A 26,273-nucleotide genomic window follows, 5' to 3' on the forward strand; every position below is an offset into this window, starting at 1 on the left:
TTCGCACCTTGAGGGGGGGGTTCTGTCACGTTCCTGACCTGTTTTCTGTTGTTTTGTATGTGTTTAGTTGGTCAGGACGTGAGCTGGGTGGGAATTCTATGTTGTGTGTCTAGTTTGTCTGTTTCTATGTCCAGCCTAATATGGTTCTCAATCAGAGGCAGATGGTAATCGTTGTCCCTGATTGAGAATCATATATAGGAGGCTTGTTTTGTGTTGGGATTTTGTGGGTGTTTGTTTCCTGTCTCTGTGGGTGTCTGCACCAGATAGGTCTGTCTAGGTTTTTGCACATTTTGTTATTTTGTATGTTGTTTGTAGTGTTTCACTTGTGCTTTATTAAACATGTTGAACACTAGCCGCGCTGCACTTTGGTCCAATCCTTGCTACTCCTCTTCGGATGAAGAGATGGAGGAAAGCCGTTACAGTGTGTGTGTATGTATAAGTCCGTATGTGTAAGCAAGCATGTAGTTGAGTACGTGTGTGTTCATATCCACTTCATAATGTTCAGATATTTTAAACAGTTCCCATACCTTCTTTTTTTTCGTAACCTGAAGTCCCTGTAGAATTTAGTACAGCCACGGTGTTATGGAGCTGTTTTATTTATTTGTTAAATTCACCTTTATTTAACCAGGTAGGCTAGTTGAGAACAAGTTCTCATTTGCAACTGCGACCTGGCCAAGATAAAGCATAGCAATTCGACACATACAACAACACAGAGACAACAACACAGAAAACAAAAAGTCTATATACAGTGAGCGCAAATGAGGTAAGTTAAGGCAATAAATAGGCCATGGTGGCGAAGTAATTACAATATAGCAATTAAACACTGGAATGGTAGATGTGCAGAAGATGAATGTGTAAGTAGAGGTACTGGGGTGCAAAGGAGCAAGGTAAATAAATAAATACAGTATGGGGATGAGGTAGGTAGATAGATGGGTTGTTTACAGATGGGCTATGTACAGGTGCAGTGATCTGTGAGCTGCTCTGACAGCTGGTGCTTAAAGCTAGTGAGGGAGATATGAGTCTCCAGCTTCAGAGATTTTTGCAGTTCGTTCCAGTCATTGGCAGCAGAGAACTGGAAGGAAAGACGATCAAAGGAGGAATTGGCTTTGGGGGTGACCAGTGAGATATACCTGCTGGAGCGCGTGCTACAAGTGGGTGCTGCTATGGTGACCAGTGAGCTGAGATAAGGCGGGGCTTTACCTAGCAGAGACTTGTAGATAACCTGTAGCCAGTGGGTTTGGCGACGAGTATGAAGCGAGGGCCAACCAACGAGAGCGTACAGGTCGCAATTGTGGGTAGTGTGGGGGCTTTGGTGACAAAACGGATGGCACTGTGATAGACTGCATCCAGTTTGTTGAGTAGAGTGTTGGATGCTATTTTATAGATGACATCACCGAAGTCGAGGATCGGTAGGATGGTCAGTTTTACGAGGGTATGTTTGGCAGCATGAGTGAAGGATGCTTTGTTGCGATATAGGAAGCCGATTCTAGATTTAATTTTGGATTGGAGATGCTTAATGTGAGTCTGGAAGGAGAGTTTACAGGCTAACCAGACACCCAGGTATTTGTAGTTGTCCACGTATTCTAAGTCAGAGCCGTCCAGAGTAGTGATGCTGGACGGGCGAGCAGATGCGGGCAGTGATCGATTGAATAGCATGCATTTAGTTTTACTTGCGTTTAAGAGCAGTTGGAGGCCACGGAAGGAGAATTGTATGGCACTGAAGCTCGTCTGGAGGTTAGTTAACACAGTGTCCAAAGAGGGGCCAGAAGTATACAGAATGGTGTCGTCTGCGTAGAGGTGGATCAGAGAATCACCAGCTGCAAGAGCAACATCATTGATGTATACAGAGAAGAGAGTCGGCCCGAGAATTGAACCCTGTGGCACCCCCATAGAGACTGTCAGAGTCCGGACAACAGGCCCTCCGATTTGACACACTGAACTCTATCAGAGAAGTAGTTGGTAACCAGGCGAGGCAATCATTTGAGAAACCAAGGCTATCGAGTCTGCCAATAAGAATGTGGTGATTGACAGAGTCATAAGCCTTGGCCAGGTCGATGAATACGGCTGCACAGTAATGTCTCTTATCGATGGCGGTTATGAAGTTGTTTAGGACCTTGAGCGTGGCTGAGGTGCACCCATGACCAGCTCTGAAACCAGATTGCATAGCGGAGAAGGTACGGTGGGATTCGAAATGGTCGGTAATCTGTTTGTTAACTTGGCTTTCGAAGACCTTAGAAAGGCAGGGTAGGATAGATATAGGTCTGTAGCAGTTTGGGTCTAGAGTGTTACCCCCTTTGAAGAGGGCGATGACCGCGGCAGCTTTCCAATCTTTGGGAATCTCAGACGATACAAAAGAGAGGTTGAACAGGGTAGTAATAAGGGTTGCAACAATTTCGGCAGATCATTTTAGAAAGAGAGGGTCCAGATTGTTTAGCCCGGGTGATTTGTATGGGTACAGATTTTGCAGCTCTTTCAGAACATCAGCTATCTGGATTTGGGTGGAGGAGAAATGGTGGGGGCTTTGGCGGGTTGCTGTGGAGGGTGCCGGGCAGTTGACCGGGGTAGGGGTAGCCAGGTGGAAAGCATGGCCAGCCGTAGAGAAATGGTTATTGAAATTCTCAATTATAGTGGATTTATCGGTGGTAACAGTGTTTCCTAGCCTCAGAGCAGTGGGCAGCTGGGAGGAGGTGCTCTTATTCTCAATGGACTTTACAGTGTCCCAGAACTCTTTTGAGTTAGTACTACAGGATGCAAATTTCTGTGTGAAAAAGCTAGCCTTAGCTTCCTAACTGCCTGTGTGTATTTGTTCCTAACTTCCCTGAAAAGTTGCATATCACGGGGGCTATTCGATGCTAATGCAGAACGCCACAGGATGTTTTTGTGCTGGTCAAGGGCAGACAGGTCTGGAGTGAACCAAGGACCATATCTATTCCTAGTTCAAATTTATTTGAATGGAGCATGCTTATTTAATATGGTGAGGAAGGCACTTTTAAAGAATAGCCAGGTATCATCTATTGACGGGATGAGGTCAATGTCAGGATACCCCGGCCAGGTCGATTAGAAAGGCCTGCTCGCAGAAGTGTTTTAGGGAGCGTTTGACAGTGATGAGGGGTGGTCGTTTGGTCGCAGTCCCATTACGGATGCAGGCAATGAGGCAGTGATCGCTGAGATCTTTATTGAAAACAGCAGAGGTGTATTTGGAGGGCGAGTTAGTTAGGATGACATCTATGAGGGTGCCCGTGTTTACGGATTTGGGGTTGTACCTGGTAGGTTCATTGATAATTTGTGTGAGATTGAGGGCATCAAGCTTAGATTGTAGGATGGCCGGGGTGTTAAGCATGTCCCTGTCTCGGAATAGCTGTCCATCTATAAAGAGTTTGTCCACAATGATAAAGGCACGCCTACCATCCATCCTTTGTTGTCTTTGTACCGGATACAGTCTCTTACGACGTTCGTTGATCTCCTTTGGAAAATGGTCATTGAGACCGAATTTGGTCCCTTTAAGCTCCCTTCCTCTGCTTTTGATCAGCTCCTTTTGTTGGTAGTGTTCAAAATTTGCGATAATCGGTCGGGGACCCTTGGTCTTGTCGCTCCGAGCTCCAAGTCTGTGTACTCGGTGGAAAGCCACCTTGTTTACAGTCTCCATAGGAAGTTTCAATGCGGATTTCATGAATTCTCTGATCGCGCCCTCTGGATTAGTGGATGCGTCCTCAGGAATACAGGAAAAAATAGATTTTCACGCATGCTACGACTTTGTATGTCTAATAGCGTCTCCTTCATCACCCTATTTTCCCCGAGTAGACAATCCATGTTTGAATCGTGTATTTTTACCTTGGCTGTGAGTGTCTTGTTTTCTCTTTGGAGCTTGAGAATTTCACTCTGGCTGAACTCCAAACTCCCCCTCAGCCCTGCTACCTCCTCACGCAACTTTTCCATTGTTGCATGGATTCCAGCCAGAACACTAGCCTCTACCTCAATGGTAAGTAAATCATCCGTGTCTGTAGATTAATCGGTTTTTCTTTTTTTTGTCAGGTTAAAGTTATTTTGTGAGGTGGTCGGATCTTTCCACGAAGGAGTATGTTGTTCCTCCATAGCGTAAAGCTGTTGGTACTCATCGATTTCCCTCAGGATCTGCTTGGTATCCAGATTGTCTCTATACTGCAACCAGTTGTTTTACGAAAAGTTAACAATGAGTCTTTCCCATGACGACGACAGGTGTCTGTAGTACAGCCAGCTAACATTCTTCTTACCAAACCACATTACCTTTGTTTTGGAGGTGTTCAGAACAAGGTTAAGGGCAGAAAAAGCTTGTTGGACACTAAGAAAGCTTTGTTGTAGAGCGTTTAACACAAAATCCGGGGAGAGGTCAGCTGAGTATAAGACTGTATCATCTGCATATAAATGGATGATGAGAGAGCTTCCTACTGCCTGAGCTATGTTGTTGATGTAAATTGAGAAGAACGTGGGGCCTAGGATTGAGCCTTGGGGTACACCCTTGGTGACAGGCAGTGGCTAAGATAGCAGATGTTCTGACTTTATACACTGAACTCTTATAGAGAGGTAGTTGGGTAACCAGGCCAAAGACCCCTCAGAGACACCAATAATCCTTAGCCGGCCCACAAGAATAGAATGGTATAACGTATCAAAAGCTTAGGCCAAGTCAATAAAAATAGCAGCACAACATTGCTTAGAATCAAGGGCAATGTTGACATAATTTAGCACCTTTAAGGTTGCAGTGACACATCCATAACCTGAGTTGGAAACCAGATTGCATACCAGAGAGGATACTATAGACATCAAGAAAGCCAGTCAGTTGATTATTGACAAGTTTTTCCAACACTTTTGATAAACAGGGCAAAATAGAAATAGGCCTATAACAGTTAGGATCAGCTTGATCACTCCTTTAAATAAAGGATGAACCATGGCAATGGGAAGCTCCCCAGAGAGGAGATACAAGTTAAAAAGGTCAGAGATAGGCTTGGCGATGATAGGGGCAGCAACCTTAAAGAAGGAAGGTTCTAAACCATCTGACCCAGATGTTTTTTTTTAGTCAAGTTTAAGCAGCTCCTTTAGCACTTCGGACTCAGTGACCGCCTGTAGGGAGAAACTTTGTAGCGGGGCAGGGGAAAAAGAAGGAGGAGCATCGGGGCTAGTTGCATTAGAAGGGGTGGGAGATGAGGAAATGTTGGACGGGCAAGGAGGCATGCATGGCTGAGTCAAATAGGAATCCTGACTTAATGAAGTGGTGATTAAAAAGCTTAGCCATGTGCTTATTGTCAGTAACAACCACATCATCAACTATAAGGGACATGGGCAACTGTGAGGAGGAGGGTTTATTCTCCAGGTCTCCGTTTTCCAGAACTTCTTGGGTTTAGACCCACAGAGAGCAAACTGCTCCTTAAAGTAACTAACTTTGGCCTTCCGGATAGCCTGAGTGCACTTAATTCTCATTTTGGGAATCCCATTGTTTTAGGACTTGGTCAGGCGGTTTAAGCACCTAGCAGGACAAATAGGTGCTTAGGTCACCTAGCAGGACAAATTCAGACATAGTGTAAGGGGCCAGGAGAATGCTTAGGGCAGCTAGGGTAGGCCGATGCTGATTGAGGACGATAACACCCAGCAACAGTCAACAAAGAGCTGAAACCGACAAATCTAATTGTTTGGAGACAGACTTGGACGAGACAACCGAGCACCGAAGGTGATCCTTGGTAAAGATTGCCGCTCCACCACCTTTGGAAGATCTGTCTTTCCGAAAACGGTTATAACCAGAAAGGTTAACATCAGTATCCAAAACACTGTTCCTTAACCACGTCTCAGTAATGACCAACACATCTGGATTGGAGCTGTGAACCCACACTTTCAATTGATCCATTTTAGGTAATAAGCTTCTAGTGTTAACGTGCAGAAAACCCTGGCTTTTACGAGAGCAGAAGTCAGTGAAGCAGATGTCAGTGAAGCAGATATCAGAGCACAAGTCAGAATTGGGGCTAGCAACAGTAGATGGGCCAGGGTGTACATGCACATTTCCAGATATCATCAACAATAATACAATCAAGGCACGGCAGAGGACAGGGAGATCTCTGCGGTGTTGATTTATGACATTTGAATGTGCATTAGACGGCAACAAGATCATATTATACAGCAATTTCATCAGGTAACATGAATACAAAGCTGGCGAGAGGTGGTTAGAATAGGATGGGAGGACAAAAGTCTGTGTAACCAATAGAAAGTGGGAACAAACATAGTCTGTCCCACGGTTGGGTAAACAAGAAAGTTCATAGTCAACAAAGCATGCAGGAGTCATGAGGCAAATAGCAAAATAGCAAAATGCACAAGAAAAAATATATAACGACTTAGGGCTAGCCATTGTAAGTTCAGTCACTTGCCCCAACAATGCCTGTGTGCTGCAGGCGAGCGAAAGCTCGGGAGAGAGGTGGGAGTGTGGTGGGGACAAGGGGAGACAAGACAGGGCAGACAGTGAACAGATCGCCAGTAGAATCCAAGCAACAGTGCAGCAGGCAACGGGAGTAGGTGTCACACCCATTTGGGAGAAGCTTTTATTTCTGGAGGCAGATATCTTGTAGAAAATGCCAGTGGATGGTCTCTGAACAGCAGGACAGGGCTTCAATGCCTCTGGATTTGGGTGGGGTAGCATGTGAGACTCCTGACATTTGTTGGGCTCAAAGGCTTCGACAACACTCACTTTACAACTCAGTGCTAATTGAAGTTGTATCTGGTCTGTCTGGTCTGTCTCAATTCCAGGTTCGATGGTGTCCTCAGGTCTCTGCTGTTCGTTTGCCAGAGCACCCTCTGTATAGCTTGGGAAATGGAATCCTTGGTTGTAGTAATCCTTTCAGGTAATTTTGTCCAAAATTAGGTTGTAGGTTTGGAGTTTTGATCTGGAGTGAAGGTTATGCTGTGGAGGGTAGCATCCTATATACTGTATGTCCCTGCCGAAAAATCCAGGTTTATCTAACTCCAAATCTATCTTTTTGTAAAAGACATGTTGAAAAATGCGAGAGCTCACATGCAGTTGTGTGTCTCTCTCTCTACAGCCAGGCATTATATGTAACAGAGTGTCATGACGTTGGCAGTGGGGGTAGGTTTATGACAGTCATAAATACCTCTTTCCCCCTTTTTCTCTCTCCCTACTATAACTGATGTGACATAAGGAAACCCATGGGTTAACATAGAGATTCTGGGTAACATCAGAAGTTGGGGGAAATGAACTATATTCTGGTAATCCGACCAACTGAACATATGCGGTGGTACTTAAGGTATATTATGTCAGTTCGGTTGCCCTCTGACACATTCTCATCAATGATAGAATGACATAAACTCTACTGTGGAAAGTCTAAACGTCAGAGGTATCGGATTCACATGGAATTGTTGTTTAATTCAAATGTTTGAATATGAAATTATTTGTGAAGAGGTGAAATGTAATTTTAGCTTCCAAATGAGAGATCCGGACTTTCATAAGTTTTCCTCTGCTCACAGTGGCCCGCCCCTGTGAAGAGGCATGGGTTATAAACTTTTCAGACACACCCCTCTCCCTCCACTATAAAAGCCATTGACAAGAATATAACTTTCTGTTCCGGGGACGCTAGGATGACGATCCGGTGTCAGAATGGTTCAGATAATAACTACAGAACTATACCAACAGCAGCATGGACTTTGATTGTGAATGGTATGAACTTTGAACTCGTATTCACTACAGAAGTGATATCTCCTAGCCGTCGAGTTAGCAACAGCTGCTACAATCGCAGGTTAGGAAGGACAGTCCGAGTATCCCGTCTACTACACACAACGTTACTCCAACGTATCCAGTGACTACCAGAAACATTCTCCAAAGGACAGAGGACTCGGGTTGGCGATACGGTCTTCCATCTACCACCAACCTACTGAAGCGCAGCTCAGAGTAAATATTTATTGCATTTTCCTTTTCAAATGGGCGGTAATTTAGAATGCATAAGATACTGTATTTACGATAGCACAGCTCGCCTATGTTCCAGTCTCCCGCTCTTTCACTAAGACTCAGCCCCTTCCCTTTGTGTAACAAGCTGTCATATCTATTCCGCCCGCTAGGGACGTTTTTCTGTATGACGTAATTTGTGATCAAGTTATGATTTAATTGTATATGTGTGATTCTGTGTGGTTAGTTAGGTATTTAGTAAATAAATAATTAAACCCAATTTTGTATTGCTGATTCAACTTGTTAGCCAGGATTCTTGCAGATAATCAAGGATTTACAACTTTCAGATGAGACTGAATAAAATGACGATTAATGTGACTGTTATGGATGTAAAATATAACTAAATCTTTAAGAGTTTATTCGGAAGATAACAGCTCTATAAATATTCTTTCGTGGTGTCCCTCTCTAGTTAATTATTATTTACATGATTAGTTCAATCAGGTAATATTAATTACGGAGAAATTATTTTATAGAATAGCATGTCTTAGCAATTAATCTGGCATAGTCAAAGACACGACAAGAGCGTACCGGCCCCAAAGTCTCCTCTTCACTCCTCTCCTGCTTCAAACATGCCTCAATGCACACCTGACTAAGCATGTTCTGACAATATCTAGACTGACAATGTGAGACAATGGGTGGAATTTATTTGAAAATTGCAGGCTAGGTGAAGTACAATACATTCAATCTTAATAAGTGAGCTCACTGTTACGGTTATTTTCCAATGAGTCTTGATAGCATCTCCTACTTGCAACAAATCCAACTATCCAACATCCCTCAAGGCTTACATTTACCGACCAGGTTAACCTGATCAGCTGAGCTGTGAGACATTAGGATACCGAAATCCTAGTATTGCTTGTTTGTGAATGGAGAGTGTTGTGGTTTTCTAGAAAGCTCAGAGTTCATCCCAAATGGATGACGTGTGGAGAAGAGAAGCCTCTGCTGCTCAGTCTGGCCCTCCTGTCCTAGATGCCCACACCAGCCTGACCTTCCACAGCCCACAGGCTACATCCCCACATCCCTCCATCCTGCCTCCTGCCCAGCCATGCAGGGATAATCCCAGGCCTAATCCCAGCCCACCCCTCCACAGCAGGGAAGTCAAGAATATGCAAAATAGAATAAAAAGAAAAACACTCCAAATGTTTAGTATCTCAGTCTGATCAGGGGTTTAAGGGTTCAGCAGAGCCACGGCTCAATTACAAGACCAGCGACGAAGTCTGGGAGTGTGCCTATACTGGGAGTGTGCCTATCTGATAAGACTAATGCATTACTACCTGCATTACTAGCTGTTTGGGGTTTTAGGCTGGGTGTCTGTACAGCACTTCGAGATATTAGCTGATGTACGAAGGGCTATATAAAATAAAATTGATTGAAAATTGATTGACTAATGAGCAGTCGACACAAAGGTGAGAGAAGGGAGGCAGGGGCCCCTCACCCAGCCTCTAGCTGAGCCCATTGGGACTGACTGCGTCACATGGGCAACTTCTCTTTACGAGGAGCCTATGAAGAGGCTCTAAATATAGAACATCAGAGAAAACACTGATGCTCTCCCACTTTGAGACGGACAGGTACAAGGAGCTAGTGCCACTGACCAATTTTTTACTGATGGCCACTGGCCAGAAGGTCAAGGGTTATACAGCTGAACGATGTAACCCAATATCTAGGCTAAATTTGCACACTACTAAATTATGTATTGGCCACGCATACTAAATAGCAGGCTAGATAGGATACTGGGACAAAGTTGGTGATTCAACACATATCACTAACAACTTCCTCCAGTTCAGCCCCATGGGACATCTCTCCTCTCTCCTCTCCATGTTCCTGTACTCATCCTCAGCCTGATTTCTCTCCTCTCTCCTGCCACAGCTCTCCTCCTCTCCTCTCTCAGCCCAGCTCCTCTCCTCCCCCAGGATAAATGGAGCTACCGTGAACCGAGGGAGGAGGTTGCTGTGCCCTCCCTGGTGCATGCCACGGTGGCTGTGGAGCTGAAGCACCCTGGTGATTACACAATAAATCAGACAGAAAAAGAGGAATTAGAGCGAGAGAGAGAGAGAGGGAGTGAGAGCGAGAGGGAGAGAGAGAGACTGAAACTAAAGTTACAGCACTGGGTCTCCTCCTCCTCTCCCAGACCCATTTGTTTGTTCTGTCACTCAGCCCATTCACCCTGCAAATTACATGGCCGCTTTCACCCACTGGGGTCTTCACCCAAGCAAGAAAGGTTAGAGCAGCGCTTTTATCCCCGCTCCTACACTGGAGATAAATGTCCTCTGTCCATGGCGCTGAATAGCCTACCTACTTAACTACCTCTTGCAAGGATAGCTTTAGTATTGAAATGGGCTTTCTTCAGTGTACAAGGTATAGTGAGGGGACAGGAGAGATTTACAGAAAATAGGTCTACATAGAACATGTTAATAATACGGATATCTCACGGTAGTTCTGCTTTTCCGAGCCTCGCCCTGGTCTCTTGTCATCGCTTTAGAAAGCCTTTGCAGAGGGAAAGAAGGCTAAAATAGGTCTGTGAGCAAAGGGCCCCTCCCTTCTGAGTGTATGGGAGGCTCCACCACTGTCCACCATATAGTGTAGCTACTGCAGAAGTGAACCCGGTCTGCAGCACAGCACACAGCTAGGAGCAGCACATGATCTAAGCAGGGAAAAGTCAAGCTGGTTCTGCTCACTGGCTGAATATGAATTTAATTGAAGGCTGCATAATTGGGCGGGAGCCAAATGATATCTTCTTCATGACACGAGCAGAAACACTGCGTATAATCATTACTGCATTTGGTGTCAGAGGCAGAGCACCAGAAATCACAAAGCACTTTTATAAAAGCCTTCCTGAAACTAAAAAACGTGGCTGTGCTGTACATGAGGGCACTCTTACTTCCAATTACACGCTTATCATCTGTTGACAAATGCTGACGAATGACCTTTGTTACTTTCAAGCAGGATTCAAAACATCTCCTTCCTCAGTTCCAACAGCTTCTTGATAAGTCGCTCAGCAACAACAACAACAAAAAACTCTGTGGGTGGGAAGCGCTGCAGAGAGGAGGAAGGAAACACGTTTTTCTGTGAATCGTCTTTTCGCTGAGTCCTCCTCTCCTTTTCTCTGTCAGATGATCAGAGCGCTTCCTTCCGTCAGCTATCTGTGTGGTGCTGAGCACCAGGAGGTGCAGCAGAAAGCCTGGGAAAGACTGGGCTGTGTTTCCCTTTCATCAGAGCAGAAACACACATGAAGGCCCAAACAGGATCAAACGCTGCCAGGCAAGCATGGGGGTGGGAGCTAATCTAAATGTGGCTATGCCAGAGGCGAAGCCTTGGCAGGGCCAGGCTGGGCAGAGGTCCTGCCAGATTGAACACTGGCCCACCTAATCAGGCTGGCTTAAAATATATATTTTTTTTTAATAGGAGAAAAAAGGGGGGGGGGGGGAAGGGTTAGATCTAATTGGTCATCTCACAATTGTATGGTACCCCCCCCCCCCCACCCACCCACCCACACACACACACACACACACACGTACCTACTAGGTAGCTAACAGTGCGTAATTAGTTTTGACCCTCTGCAATTCTTTGCTCATGCGAACTAGTCAAGTTATGGAAAAACAAAGTTCACTTTTTAAATAGCCACGGATGGAGGATAAAGACAACACCAGCTCCACTACCTCCGTCGACCCGAGCTCAATCTGTCAGAGTCGTTGTCAGCAAATGAGGAGATTAGCATGGCTACCGATTTCACTTCCACAGCCCAGCTAGCTCACCATCGGCCGGCCGCCTGGTCACGGTGAGCATGCCATCACGAGTCCACCTGCGGAATTGTCTGCAGTTGACGAACCACCAATGCAATTGTTCCACACTAAAGAGATAAATGGAGAATCGCTGTTTCTCGTTGTATGGACAGTTCTATTACCAGGAATGCAGTTTGACAAGGGACGCTGTTTTCTGTCAAATACTGTATGTAGACATTTCCCAGAGGCCCTATGGAAGGCTAATTTGTTAGAGACGGATATGCTTCAAGCACCAGTCTAGAAAACCCCCACTTTTTTCTAAGCCTACAGTGCAAACCATTGCAATCAACAGCGGTGTAATGTTTTCAATCAACTTAACCGTGAGGCCATGGACTATTCATTCGTAGAGAGGAATCGCAATCACAATAAATTTTGCCATTTTATCACTGCACTTTTCTGTTTCCCCCCCCCCCCCCCATTCTCCCCCTCGTAAGGGACAATGCATAAAGTGTATGTTCATAGTGTTACTCAGCTAAAATTGGCCACAATACAAACCACTTAGTTATTTTAACACACCACTATAAAAACAAGGCCCATAGGTTGAACTGTGAACTGTGTGTTCATTTGAAACCCTGCTCTTCTTACAGCAGCTCATATCAATGCCTGGTTGCTTGGCACTCTCTCCATTATCGAGAGCAGCTTAAATTGCCTCCATGTTTTACATTACCCATCCATTACCTCATTTCTACCAGCATGTTAAATGTGCAACCAGAGGGGAAAACAACTCAAGACCACCTTTACTCTACATACAGAGACACGTACAAATCTCTCCCTCGCCCTCCATTTGGTAAATCTGACTATAATTCTATCCTCCTGATTCCTGCTTACAAGCAAAAATTAAATCAGGAAGCACCAGTGACTCGATCAATAAAAAAGTGGTCAGATGAAGCAGATGCTAAACTACAGGACTGTTTTATCACAGACTGGAACATGTTCCGGGATTCTTCCGATGGCATTGAGGAGTACACCACATCAGTCACTGCCTTCATCAATAAGTGCATTGATGACGTCGTCCCCACAATGACTGCATGTACATACCCCAACCAGAAGCCATGGATTACAGGCAACATCCGCACTGAGCTAAAGGGTAGAGCTGCGGCTTTCAAGGAGCGGGACTCTAAACCGGAAGCTTATAAGAAATCCCGTTATGCCCTCTGACGAACCATCAAACAGGCAAAGCATCAATACAGGACTAAGATCGAATCATACTACACCGGCTCCGATGCTCGTCGGATGTGGCAGGGCTAGCAATTTATTACAGACTACAAAGGGAAGCACAGCCGAGAGCTGCCCAGTAACACACGCCTACCAGACGAGCTAAATTACTTCTATGCTCACTACGAGGCAAGTAACACTGAAACATGCATGAGATCATCAGCTGTTCTGGACGACTGCGTGATCACGCTCTCCGCAGCCGATGTGAGTAAGAACTTTAAACAGGTCAACATTCACAAGGCCCAGACAGATTCTGAGGACGTGTACTCCGAGCAATCGCTGACCAACTGGCAAGTGTATACACTGACATTTTCAACCTCTCCCTGTCTGAGTCTGTAATACCAACACGTTTCAAGCAGACCACCATAGTCCCTGTGCTCAAGAACACTAAGGTAACCCGCCTAAATAACAATCGACCCATAGAACTCACGTCTGTAGCCATGAAGTGCTTTAAAAAGCTGGTCATGGCTCACATCAACACCATTATCCCAGAAACCCTAGGCCCATTCCAATTTGCATACCGCCCCAACAGATCCACAGATGACGCAATCTCTATTGCACTCCACACTGCCTTTTCCCACCTTGACAAAAAGAACACCTATGTGAGAATGCTATTCATTGACTACAGCTCAGCGTTCAACACCATAGTGCCCTCAAAGCTCATCACTAAGCTAAGGACCCTGGGACTAAACACCTCCCTCTGCAACTGGATCCTGGACTTCCTGACGGGCTACCACCAGGTGGTAAGGATAGGTAAAAACACATCCGCCACGCAGATCCTCAACACTGGGGCCTCTCAGGGGTGCGTGCTCAGTCCCCTCCTGTACTCCCTGTTCACTTATGACTGCACGGCCAGGCATGACTCCAACACCATCATTAAGTTTGCCGACACCGACAACGATGAGACAGCCTATAGGGAGGAGGTCAGGACCTGGCCGTGTGGTGCCAGGACAACAACCTCTCCCTCAGGAGGACAGAGCATGCCCACATTCTCATCGATGGGGCTGTAGTGGAGCAGGTTGAGAATTTCAAGTTCCTTGGTGTCCACATCACCAACAAACTAACATGGTCCAAGCACACCAAGACAGTACTGAAGAGGTCACGACAAAACCTATTCCCCCTCAGGAGACTGAAAATATTTGGCATGGGTCCTCAGATCCTCAAAAGGTTCTACAGCTGCACCATCGAGAGCATCCTGATGGGTTGCATCACTGCCTGGCATGGCAACTGCTCGGCCTCCGACCGCAAAGCACTACAGAGGGTAGTGCGTATGGCCCAGTACATCACTGGGGCCACGCTTCCTGCCATCCAGTACCTCTATACCAGGCGGTGTCAGAGGAAGACACTAAAAATTGTCAAAGACTCCAGCTACCCTAGTCATAGACTATTCTCTCTGCTACCGCACGGCAAGCGTTACCGGAGCACCAAGTCCAAGAGGCTTCTAAACAGCTTCTACCACCAGCTTCTACCATAAGACTCCTGAACATCTAATCAAATGGCTACCCAGACTATTGCCCCCCCGCCCTCTTTTACGCTGCTCCTACTCTCTGTTATTATCTATGCATAGTCACTTTAATACCTCCACCTACATGTACATATTACCTCAATTACCTTGACTAACCGGTGCCCCCGCACATTGACTCTGTACCGGTACCCCCTGTATATAGCCTCACTATTGTTATTTTACTGCTGCTCTTTAATTATTTGTTACTTTTATTTCTTTTTTTAGGTATTGTTCTGAAATCTGCATTGTTGGTGAATGGCTTGTAAGCATTTCACTGTTGTATTCGGCGCATGTGACAAATACAATTTGATTTGATTTGAAATATACAGTGCATTCAGTGTATTCAGACCCATTCCCATTTTCCACATTTTGTTACGTTACAGCCTTACTCTAAAATTGATTAAATTATTTATTTTTCTCGTCAATCTACACACAATACCCATAATGGCATAGCATTTTGCAAATGTAATAAAATTAAAAACCGTTATTATTTACATAAGTATTCAGACCCTTTGCTATGGGACTCGAAATTGAGCTCAGGTGTGTCCTGTTTCCATTGATCATCCTTTCTTACTCTGATATTTAGAACCCAACACTTGAGATGCTTCTACAACTTGATTTGAGTCCACCTGTGGTAAATTCAATTGATTGGACAAGATTTGGAAAGGCACACACCTGTCTATATAAGGTCACACAATTGACAGAGCATGTCAGAGCAAAAAGCAAGCCATGAGGTCGAAGGAATTGTCCGTAAAGCTCAGAGACAGAATTGTGTCGAGGCACAGACCTGGGGAAGGGTACCAAAAAATGTCTGCAGCATTGAAGGTCCCCAAGAACACAGTGGCCACCATCATTCTTAAATGGAAGAAGTTTGGCCGGGTTGCAAGCTCTAGGAAGAGTCTTGATGGTTCCAAATTTCAATCGGAGTAGAAGGACCTTGGTCAGGGAGGTGACCAAGAACGCAATGGTCACTCTGACAGAGCTCCAGAGTTCCTCTGTGGAGATGGCAGTGGCCAGACGGAAGCCACTCCTCAATAAAAGGCACACGACAGCCGGCTTGGAGTGTGCCAAAAGGCACCTAAATGACTCTCAGACAATGAGAAACAAGTTTTTCTGGTCTGATGAAACTCTTTGGCCTGAATGCCAAGCGTCACGTCTGGAGGAAACCTGGCACTTTCCCTACGGTGAAGCATGGTAGTGGCAGCATCATGCTGGGGGGATGTTTTTCAGCAGCAGGGACAGGGAGACTAGTCAGGATCGAGGTAAAGATGAACAGAGCAAAGTCCAGAGAAATCCTTGATGAAAAGCTGCTCCAGACCGCTCAGGACCTCAGACTGGGGCGAAGGTAACGTAACAAAATTTGGAAAAAGTCAAGGGGTCTGAATACTTTCCGAATGCACTGTATATACACTGCTCAAAAAAATAAAGGGAACACTTAAACAACACAATGTAACTCCAAGTCAATCACACTTCTGTGAAATCAAACTGTCCACTTAGGAAGCAACACTGATTGACAATACATTTCACATGCTGTTGTGCAAATGGAATAGACAAAAGGTGGAAATTATAGGCAATTAGCAAGACACCCCAAATAAAGGAGTGGTTCTGTAGGTGGTGACCACAGACCACTTCTCAGTTCCTATGCTTCCTGGCTGATGTTTTGGTCACTTTTAAATGCTGGAGGTGCTTTCACTCTAGTGGTAGCATGAGACGGAGTCTACAACCCACACAAGTGGCTCAGGTAGTGCAGCTCATCCAGGATGGCACATCAATGCGAGCTGTGGCAAGAAGGTTTGCTGTGTCTGTCAGCGTAGTGTCCAGAGCATGAAGGCGCTACCAGGAGACAGGCCAGTACATCAGGAGACGTGGAGGAGGCCGTAGGAGGGCAACAACCCAGCAGCAGGACCACTACCTCCGCCTTTGTGCAAGGAGGTGCACTGCCAGAGCCCTGCAAAATGACCTCCAGCAGGCCACAAATGTGCATGTGTCAGCATATGGTCTCACAAGGGGTCTGAGGATCTCATCTCGGTACCTAATGGCAGTCAGGCTACCTCTGGCGAGCACATGGAGGGCTGTGCGGCCCCACAAAGAAATGCCACCCCACACCATGACTGACCCACCGCCAAACCGGTCATGCTGGAGGATGTTGCAGGCAGCAGAACGTTCTCCACGGCGTCTCCAGACTCTGTCACGTCTGTCACATGTGCTCAGTGTGAACCTGCTTTCATCTGTGAAGAGCACAGGGCGCCAGTGGCGAATTTGCCAATCTTGGTGTTCTCTGGCAAATGCCAAACGTCCTGCACGGTGTTGGGCTGTAAGCACAACCCCCACCTATGGACGTCGGGCCCTCATACCACCCTCATGGAGTCTGTTTCTGACCGTTTGAGCAGACACATGCACATTTGTGGCCTGCTGGAGGTCATTTTGCAGGGCTCTGGCAGTGCTCCTCCTGCTCCTCCTTGCACAAAGGCGGAGGTAGCGGTCCTGCTGCTGGGTTGTTGCCCTCCTACAGCCTCCTCCACGTCTCCTGATGTACTGGCCTGTCTCCTGGTAGCGCCTCCATGCTCTGGACACTACGCTGACAGACACAGCAAACCTTCTTGCCACAGCTCGCATTGATGTGCCATCCTGGATGAGCTGCACTACCTGAGCTACTTGTGTGGGTTGTAGACTCCGTCTCATGCTACCACTAGAGTGAAAGCACCGCCAGCATTCAAAAGTGACCAAAACATCAGCCAGGAAGCATAGGAACTGAGAAGTGGTCTGTGGTCACCACCTACAGAACCACTCCTTTATTGGGGCGTCTTGCTAATTGCCTATAATTTCCACCTTTTGTCTATTCCATTTGCACAACAGCATGTGAAATGTATTATCAATCAGTGTTGCTTCCTAATTGGACAGTTTGATTTCACAGAAGTGTGATTGACTTGGAGTTACATTGTGTTGTTTAAGTGTTCCCTTTATTTTTTTGAGCAGTGTATATTGAAACAAATATAATGAAATACTCTTCTCCTGATGTTTAGCATCTCCTCAGGGATCTGAACTCCAGCGCCCTTCTGCTGTGTCTGTGTTCTTATTTACCAAGTTCACACACAGCTGCTTCTGCACATACAGTGCCTTCAGAAAGTATTCATACCCCTTGACTCTTTCCAAATGTTGTTGTGTTACAGCCTGAATTTAAAATGAATTAAATTGTCACTGATCTACACACAATACCACATAATGTCAAAATGGAATTATGTTTTTAGAAATGTTTACAAATTAATTAAAAATGAAAAGCTGAAATGTCTTGACTCAATAAGTATTCAACCCTTTTGTTATGGTAAGCCTAAATAAGTTCAGGAGTAAAAATGTGCTTAACAATTTAAATAATAAGTTGCATGGACTCACTCTGTGTGCAATATTAGTCTTTAACGGGAATTTTAAATTACTACCCCATCTCTGTACCCCACACATACAGATAATTGTACTGTTCCTCAGTCGAGTAGTGAATTTCAAGCACAGATTCAACCAATAAGACCAGGGAGGTTTTCCAATGGTTCGCAAAGAAGGGCACCTATGGGTAGATGGGTAAAGAAAAAAGCAGACATTGAATATCCCTTTGAGCTTGGCGAAGTTATGAATTAGACTTTGGATGGTGTATCTGTACACCCAGTCACTATAAAGATACAGGAGCCCTTCCTAACTCAGTTGCTGGAGAGGAAGGAAGCCGCTCAGGGATTTCACCATGAGGCCAATGATGATTTTAATACAGTTACAGAGTTTAATCGCTGTGATGGGAGATAACAGAGGATGGATCAACAACATTGTAGTTACTCCACAATACTAACCTAATTGACAGAGTGAAAAGAAGGAAGCCTGTATAGAATACAAATATTCCAAAACATGCATCCTGTTTGCAATAATGCACTAAAGTAAAACTGCAAAGAATATGGATTTTTCTTTAAACTTTTCCTGAATACAAAGTGTTATAATTGGGGCAATTCCAACACAGCACATCACTGAGTACCATTCTTCATATTTTCAAACATGGTGGTGGCTGCATCATATTATGGTATGCTTGTTATCAGCAAGGACTAGGGAGTTTTTAGGATAAAAATATATGGTATAGGCAATATCCTAGAGAAAAACTTGGTTCAGTCTGCTTTCCAACAGACGCCAGCAGACAAATTCACCTTTCAGCAGGACAATTACTTAAAACACAAGGACAAATATACAATGGAGTTGCTTACCAAGACGACATTGAATGTTCCTGATTGGCCTAATTACAGTTTTGACTTAAATCGGCTTGACAAACTATGGCAAGACTTGAAAATGGCTGTTTAGCAATGATCAACAACTAACTTGACAGAGCCTGAAGAATTTTTCCAAGAATAATGGGCAAATATTGTACAATCCAGGTGTGCAAAGCTCTTAGACTTAGATTTTTTCTTCCACTTTGACATTACAGAGCATTTTGTGTAGATCGTTGCCAAAAAATGACAATTAAATCCATTTTAATCCCACTTTGTAACACAACAAAATTAGGAAAAAATCAAGTGGTGTGAATACTTTCTGAAGGCACTGTAGATTACATATAAGGCTACTACCATAGAGTATTGGTGTCTGTGAATAGTGTTCCTGCACGCATGGAGAAGTGGGTAGCTGCAGCCCAATATGGCGACCGGAGTATGGGCGAGTGGGTGTGTTTTGAAAGAAAAGTAGTGGGCGTGTGAAAAGGAGTGGGTGTGTCGAAAGGAAAGTAGTGGGCGTGTGGAAAGGAGTGGGTGTGTTGAAAGTAAAGTAGTGGACGTGTGGAAAGGAGTGGGTGTGTTGAAAGGAAAGTAGTGGGCGTGTGGAAAGGAGTGGGTGTGTTGAAAGGAAAATAGTGGACGTGTGGAAAGGAGTGGGTGTGTCGAAAGGAAAGTAGTGGGCATGTGGAAAGGAGTGGGTGTGTTGAAAGGAAAGTATTGGGCGTGAGGAAAGGAGTGGGTGTATCGAAAAGAAAGTAGTGGGTGTGTGGAAAGGAGTGGGTGTGTTGAAAGGAAAGTAGTGGGCGTGTGGAAAGGAGTGGGTGTGTTGAAAGGAACGGAGTGGGTGTGTTGAAAGGAAAGTAGTGGGCGTGTGGAAAGGAGTGGGTGTGTCGAAAGGAAAGTAGTGGGCGTGTGGAAAGGAGTGGGTGTGTTGAAAGGAAAGTAGTGGGCGTGTGGAAAGGAGTGGGTATGTTGAAAGGAAAGTAGTGGGCGTGTGGAAAGGAGTGGGTGTGTCGAAAGGAAAGTAGTGGGCGTGTGGAAAGGAGTGGGTGTGTTGAAAGGAAAGTATTGGGCGTGAGGAAAGGAGTGGGTGTATCGAAAAGAAAGTAGTGGGTGTGTGGAAAGGAGTGGGTGTGTTGAAAGGAAAGTAGTGGGCGTGTGGAAAGGAGTGGGTGTGTTGAAAGGAAAGGAGTGAGTGTGTTGAAAGGAAAGTAGTGGGCGTGTGGAAAGGAGTGGGTGTGTCGAAAGAAAAGTAGTGGGTGTGTGGAAAGGAGTGGGTGTGTTGAAAGGAAAGTAGTGGGCGTGTGGAAAGGAGTGGGTGTGTTGAAAGGAAAGTAGTGGGCGTGTGGAAAGGAGTGGGTGTGTCGAAAGGAAAGTAGTGGGCGTGTGGAAAGGAGTGGGTGTGTCGAAAGCGCTCTGCTATAGGTTAGACGGTTTTGATTGAGCTGCAATTCTTCCCACGTAACTATACCATACCGCAAGACTTTGACTTCTGTTAGAGGATGAGTCTAAGTTGTATTTCACTGTTATTTTAACACAAACAAATGTACATTTTCAGTTATAAAACTGACGATTGTTTATTTTTCATTTAAAGTACTAAAAGTACTGTTACTTGTATGTGTGAAATGCATGTGCTTACTGTGACCCTGATATTGGCGACTAGGTAGCTACTTCCCACGCTGTTGAGGGACAGTAGTGCTTGGCAAACGGGAGCCAAGGACACTGTGTTGTTGTTGCTGCCGTTCATGATCTCCCCCATTGACTGTATGTATGTACTGTATCAAGGTGACAATCAATATTAGTTGTTTCCTGTGTAGGCTGCTAACTTACTTGAAATCAAATCAAGGGAGGTGGGGAAAAAATTCCATGTTCACTACCGCCGGCGACACCATGATACAGCTGCCCGGTGGGAAGCACCTCAGGTCGGTAAGCATCTCCACACAGCACAACTGAACTAGTCATTACCACCGGCTTATCAACTCGTCGCACAGCCCAATCAGCCACGCAAAATGGTTTTGAGTGGCAACAAATCTGCCCAATTAGCTGATTCTCTTTCCACACACCCACTTCTTTATACACACCCACTCGCCCATACTCTGATTGCCATTTTGGGCTGCAGCTACCCATACTTGCCCGCATGGCCTGCTGAACTAGATCAGTGGTGGGCTGGGGCTCAGGTGACAACCAGATACACAACTGATTGATATTTGTGTTTTTCACAGACACAAAACAAGTCTGGTTATATCACGTATGATAATAACCTTCCACAATTATGTTTCCTAAAATCTATATATCTGACCTTGTCAAATGTCCTTTGTTATTTCAGAAACTTGGGCAGTGTAATCATTGGATCAGGGTGCTTCTGTAACCGAGGAACTAACTACTTTTATTTCTCAGACTTAGATGAAAACAGATGAAATACTCATACTCCATTTTCATAGACATGTAGCCCTCACTAACAAGGGTTCAGAATGTATGACTACACAGTCTGATTCTGACTTATCATAAAAAACAGAGAACCAATTAAACGTTTCTCTGATCATAGCTAGCTACGCCGACTAACATTTCCCATGCTCATCATCTGTGGAACGGAACGTATTGTAATAATATTCGAAAACTCTGATATGGACTATCACTCACTCCCCCAGAATAACTGAAACACTCAAGGCTAAATACATTATGGGAAGTAGAAAAAACAAATGAAATTCAACTGAAAAATGACAAGAGCTTGAACCTGGAACAGACAGGCTGCCGACGAGAGAGACGGATGGAGCTGAGACAAAAAAAGCAAGGGTAAACAAGCCTGCATTAAGCCAACGCTCACTTCTTGTAAAGCTTCCACAGCAGTTTCCCCCTGTCTGTCTCTTCTTCTTCCACAGCACAGTGTGTCTGTCTCTTCTTCTTCCACAGTGTAGTGTGTCTGTCTCTTCTTCTTCCACAGCACAGTGTGTCTGTCTCTTCTTCTCCCACAGCAGTGTGTCTGTCTCTTCTTCTTCCACAGTGTAGTGTGTCTGTCTCTTCTTCTTCCTCCACAGTGTAGTGTGTCTGTCTCTTCTTCTTCCTCCACAGTGTAGTGTGTCTGTCTCTTCTTCTTCCACAGCACAGTGTGTCTGTCTCTTCTTCTTCCACAGCACAGTGTGTCTGTCTCTTCTTCTTCCACAGCACAGTGTGTCTGTCTCTTCTTCTTCCACAGCAGTGTGTCTGTCTCTTCTTCTTCCACAGTGTAGTGTGTCTGTCTCTTCTTCTTCCTCCACAGTGTAGTGTGTCTGTCTCTTCTTCTTCCTCCACAGTGTAGTGTGTCTGTCTCTTCTTCTTCCACAGCACAGTGTGTCTGTCTCTTCTTCTTCCACAGCACAGTGTGTCTGTCTCTTCTTCTTCCACAGCACAGTGTGTCTGTCTCTTCTTCTTCCTCCACAGTGTAGTGTGTCTGTCTCTTCTTCTTCCTCCACAGTGTAGTGTGTCTGTCTCTTCTTCTACCACAGTGTCGCGTGTCTGTCTCTTCTTCTTCCACAGTGTAGAGTGTCAGTCTCTTCTTCTTCCTCCACAGTGTAGTGTGTCTGCCTCTTCTTCTTCCTCCACAGTGTAGTGTGTCTGTCTCTTCTTCTTCCACAGTGTAGTGTGTCTGTCTCTTCTTCTTCCTCCACAGTGTAGTGTGTCTGTCTCTTCTTCTACCACAGTGTCGCGTGTCTGTCTCTTCTTCTTCCACAGTGTAGGGTGTCTGTCTCTTCTTCTTCCACAGCACAGTGTGTCTGTCTCTTCTTCTTCCTCCACAGTGTAGTGTGTCTGTCTCTTCTTCTACCACAGTGTCGCGTGTCTGTCTCTTCTTCTTCCACAGTGTAGAGTGTCTGTCTCTTCTTCTTCCACAGTGTAGAGTGTCTGTCTCTTCTTCTTCCACAGCACAGTGTGTCTGTCTCTTCTTCTTCCACAGTGTAGTGTGTCTGTCTCTTCTTCTTCCACAGCACAGTGTGTCTGTCTCTTCTTCTTCCACAGCACAGTGTGTCTGTCTCTTCTTCTTCCACAGCATAGTGTGTCTGTCTCTTCTTCTTCCACAGTGTAGTGTGTCTGTCTCTTCTTCTACCACAGTGTCGCGTGTCTGTCTCTTCTTCTTCCACAGTGTAGAGTGTCTGTCTCTTCTTCTTCCTCCACAGTGTAGTGTGTCTGCCTCTTCTTCTTCCTCCACAGTGTAGTGTGTGTGTCTCTTCTTCTACCACAGTGTCGCGTGTCTGTCTCTTCTTCTTCCACAGTGTAGAGTGTCTGTCTCTTCTTCTTCCACAGTGTAGAGTGTCTGTCTCTTCTTCTTCCACAGCACAGTGTGTCTGCCTCTTCTTCTTCCTCCACAGTGTAGTGTGTCTGCCTCTTCTTCTTCCTCCACAGTGTAGTGTGTCTGTCTCTTCTTCTTCCACAGTGTAGTGTGTCTGTCTCTTCTTCTTCCTCCACAGTGTAGTGTGTCTGTCTCTTCTTCTACCACAGTGTCGCGTGTCTGTCTCTTCTTCTTCCACAGTGTAGCGTGTCTGTCTCTTCTTCTTCCTCCACGGTGTAGTGTGTCTGTCTCCTCTTCTTCCACAGTGTAGTGTGTCTGTCTCTTCTTATTACACAGTGTAGTGTGTCTGTCTCCTCTTCTTCCACAGTGTAGTGTGTCTGTCTCTTATTCTCACAGTGTAGTGTGTCTGTCTCTTCTTCTTCCACAGTGTAGTGTGTCTGTCTCCTCTTCTTCCACAGTGTAGTGTGTCTGTCTCCTCTTCTTCCACAGTGTAGTGTGTCTGTCTCTTATTCTCACAGTGTAGTGTGTCTGTCTCCTCTTCTTCCACAGTGTAGTGTGTCTGTCTCTTATTCTCACAGTGTAGTGTGATTGTAGGGTGCTGTCTCTACTTCTACCTCTTCAAATTCAAAATCAAATTGTTTCATTGGCCTGAAAGACATTGCGTAAAGATTGCCAAAGTACAATGTTTACAATATACATTGTAATAAAATAATAAATAAAAGTGATTAAAAAGTCAATCATAAAAATAAATATATAATAGAAATAACAGCAATAGAATGACAACAGTGGATAGTAAAACAGTGAATAGATAAATAGAATAAATAATATGGACAATATTAGACTAAACATGCTACTATTATTACTACTAAATGGAATGCTGCTGCCTGTATTAGCAGTGGGGTTCTCATTTTACTGTTAGGATAGTAGGATAGTAGCAGGTGAAATTTAAAAATGTGGTTGTGCATCAGCAGTTTTTGTCTTGTTATGTCAGTCAGTAACAGTCAGTCAATCAGCCCATGTCAGCTAACATGCTAAGTTAGTTTAGCGGCCAGCTATCTAAACTTGTTATCATGGTCAAATTACCAGCCGGGGGGCCCCCATTGATTTTGTAACTTAGTCTCGTTCAGATATCATATTAATGCAAAAATGTCTCTCCCCCTATGAAAAACAATTGTAAAATGGCAGAAAATTAGCTGTAAAAAAGTTCATTTTCCTCTCTGCACCATGCCAAAATGAGTAGAATTGCATGAAATTAGTTATAAAATTGCAAAACCTTCTCTCCACCCCATGCCAAAAATGTGGAGAATAGCAGCAAACTTGCATTAAAATGGCAACAATGCCAAATCAAATGAAATGGATAAACAAATAAATAAAACAATAAAAAGCTAACAGTAAATATTACACTCACACAAGTTCCAAAAGAATAAAGACATTTCAAATGTCATATTATGTCTATATACAGTGTTGTAACTCTCTGTCTCTCTCATTAATGCCACCTCTCACAGCTCTTAGTGACACCTACCCATAAGCCCCTCACTTTCCATTTACTGTAACCAACATCCTCACCAACTGAGCACAGACCGACACAGGACGTCCAGCACAGTACAGTAAATAAATGTAGAGTATAGTTCAGTACAGTACAGTATAGTATAGTATATTACAGTACTTTAGAGCACAGTAAAGTACAGTACAGAATATTAAAGAAAAGTGAAGTATAGTTCAGTAAAGAAAAGTGGTCCCGTGTGGCTCAGTTGGTAGAGCATGGCGCTTGCAACGCCAGGGTTGTGGGTTCAATTCCCACGGGGGGACCAGGATGAATATGTATGAACTTTCCAATGTGTAAGTCGCTCTGGATAAGAGCGTCTGCTAAATGACTTAAATGTAAATGTAAATGTATAGTTCAGTACAATACAGTCATTTCATGTACTGTAGACTAGAATAGAGTGGAGTAGAATTCAGTACAGTACACAGTAGAGCACACTATATACGATCATACATACAGTGTACTGTGTATCAACCATATATACGATCATACATACAGTATACTGTGTATCAACCATATATACGATCATACATACAGTATACTGTGTATCAACCATATATACGATCATACATACAGTATACTGTGTATCAACAATATATACGATCATACATCCATATACTGTGTATCAACCATATATACGATTATACATACAGTATACTGTGTATCAACCATATATACGATCATACATACAGTATACTGTGTATCAACCATATATACGATCATACATCCGTATACTGTGTATCAACCATATATACGATCATACATACAGTATACTGTGTATCAACCATATATACGATCATACATCCGTATACTGTGTATCAGATCCCTCCTGACAGCTCAGTTTGTCCTCTACTGGGTGAGTCCATATGGGCCCTGCTCAAAAATAGTGCATTATGTAGGGAATAGAGTGCTATTTGGGATGTACACACAGTTTCTCCTCATGCTGCCCCGCACAGCTCATCTCTGTGGGACAGTCAACACCAGGCACCAGCCCTCCCTGTCCCTGTCTCCTTCGGCCAAATCCCAATCGAAAGATCAATCTGTGACGCAGAGCTCTCCTACGTGGCGTTCACCCCTCTATTACAGTATGTCCAACTGAGGTGACTGTGCCGTTGGCCCCAGGGGGCAGAGGAGCTGCCAAAATCACCGTCACCCAATAGCCAGAGGTTGAAGAGTGGCTCATCGTGGCTCATTGGAGCAGGCCGCAACACACAGGCTGACAACAGAGGGACTGGTAGGGGTCAATAGAGGGAGATGAGGCAAAGAGAGAGAGAGAGGCGGAGAGGGAAAGAGAGGCGGCGAGGGAGAGAGAGGCAGAGAGGGAGAGGAGGCCTACAGATGGGGTTTAGAAACAAGGATGAGAGATGGCACCCTGCTGAGGCAATCTGAATTGACAAAGGCCCTGAAATATTCACCCCATCCCCCTTTATCAGACCACATCAATCCTACAGAGAGAGAGAGAGAGAGAGAGAGAGAGAGAGAGAGAGAGAGAAAGAGAGAGAGAGAGAGAGAGAGAGAGAGAGAGAGAGAGAGAGAGAGACAGAGAGAGACAGAGAGAGAGACAGAGACAGAGAGAGCTTCAGGTATCCCTTGATATTCCTCCCACCTTGGCAGTAATTCAGGCCCTATTGATGACCGACACTAGAGGGGTATATGTGTCCATTACCCCCGTCCCCCAGATACGCTGTGATGGCCACAAGAGAAATCTTCCCTCCCTCAAAGCTATAGGGTCCAGTTACAGTGTGATGTGGCAAACTGGAGCTTAGCAAG

The 26,273-nt window shown here is 44.9% G+C and overlaps 1 protein-coding gene and 1 non-coding gene across 3 annotated transcripts in view; one reads left to right on the forward strand and one right to left on the reverse strand.

Moving 5' to 3' along the window:
• LOC139583719 (serine/threonine-protein phosphatase 2A 55 kDa regulatory subunit B beta isoform-like) overlaps positions 1-26,273 on the reverse strand; it is a 123,028-nt gene that overhangs the window by 83,460 nt on the left and 13,295 nt on the right. The window lies entirely within an intron of this gene.
• On the forward strand, positions 24,695-24,771 carry trnaa-ugc (transfer RNA alanine (anticodon UGC)). Its single transcript has one exon. It is a non-coding gene; the product is annotated as a tRNA-Ala (tRNA).

This window comes from Salvelinus alpinus, chromosome 1, assembly GCF_045679555.1.
Source record: "Salvelinus alpinus chromosome 1, SLU_Salpinus.1, whole genome shotgun sequence".
Lineage (NCBI taxonomy): Eukaryota > Metazoa > Chordata > Actinopteri > Salmoniformes > Salmonidae > Salvelinus > Salvelinus alpinus.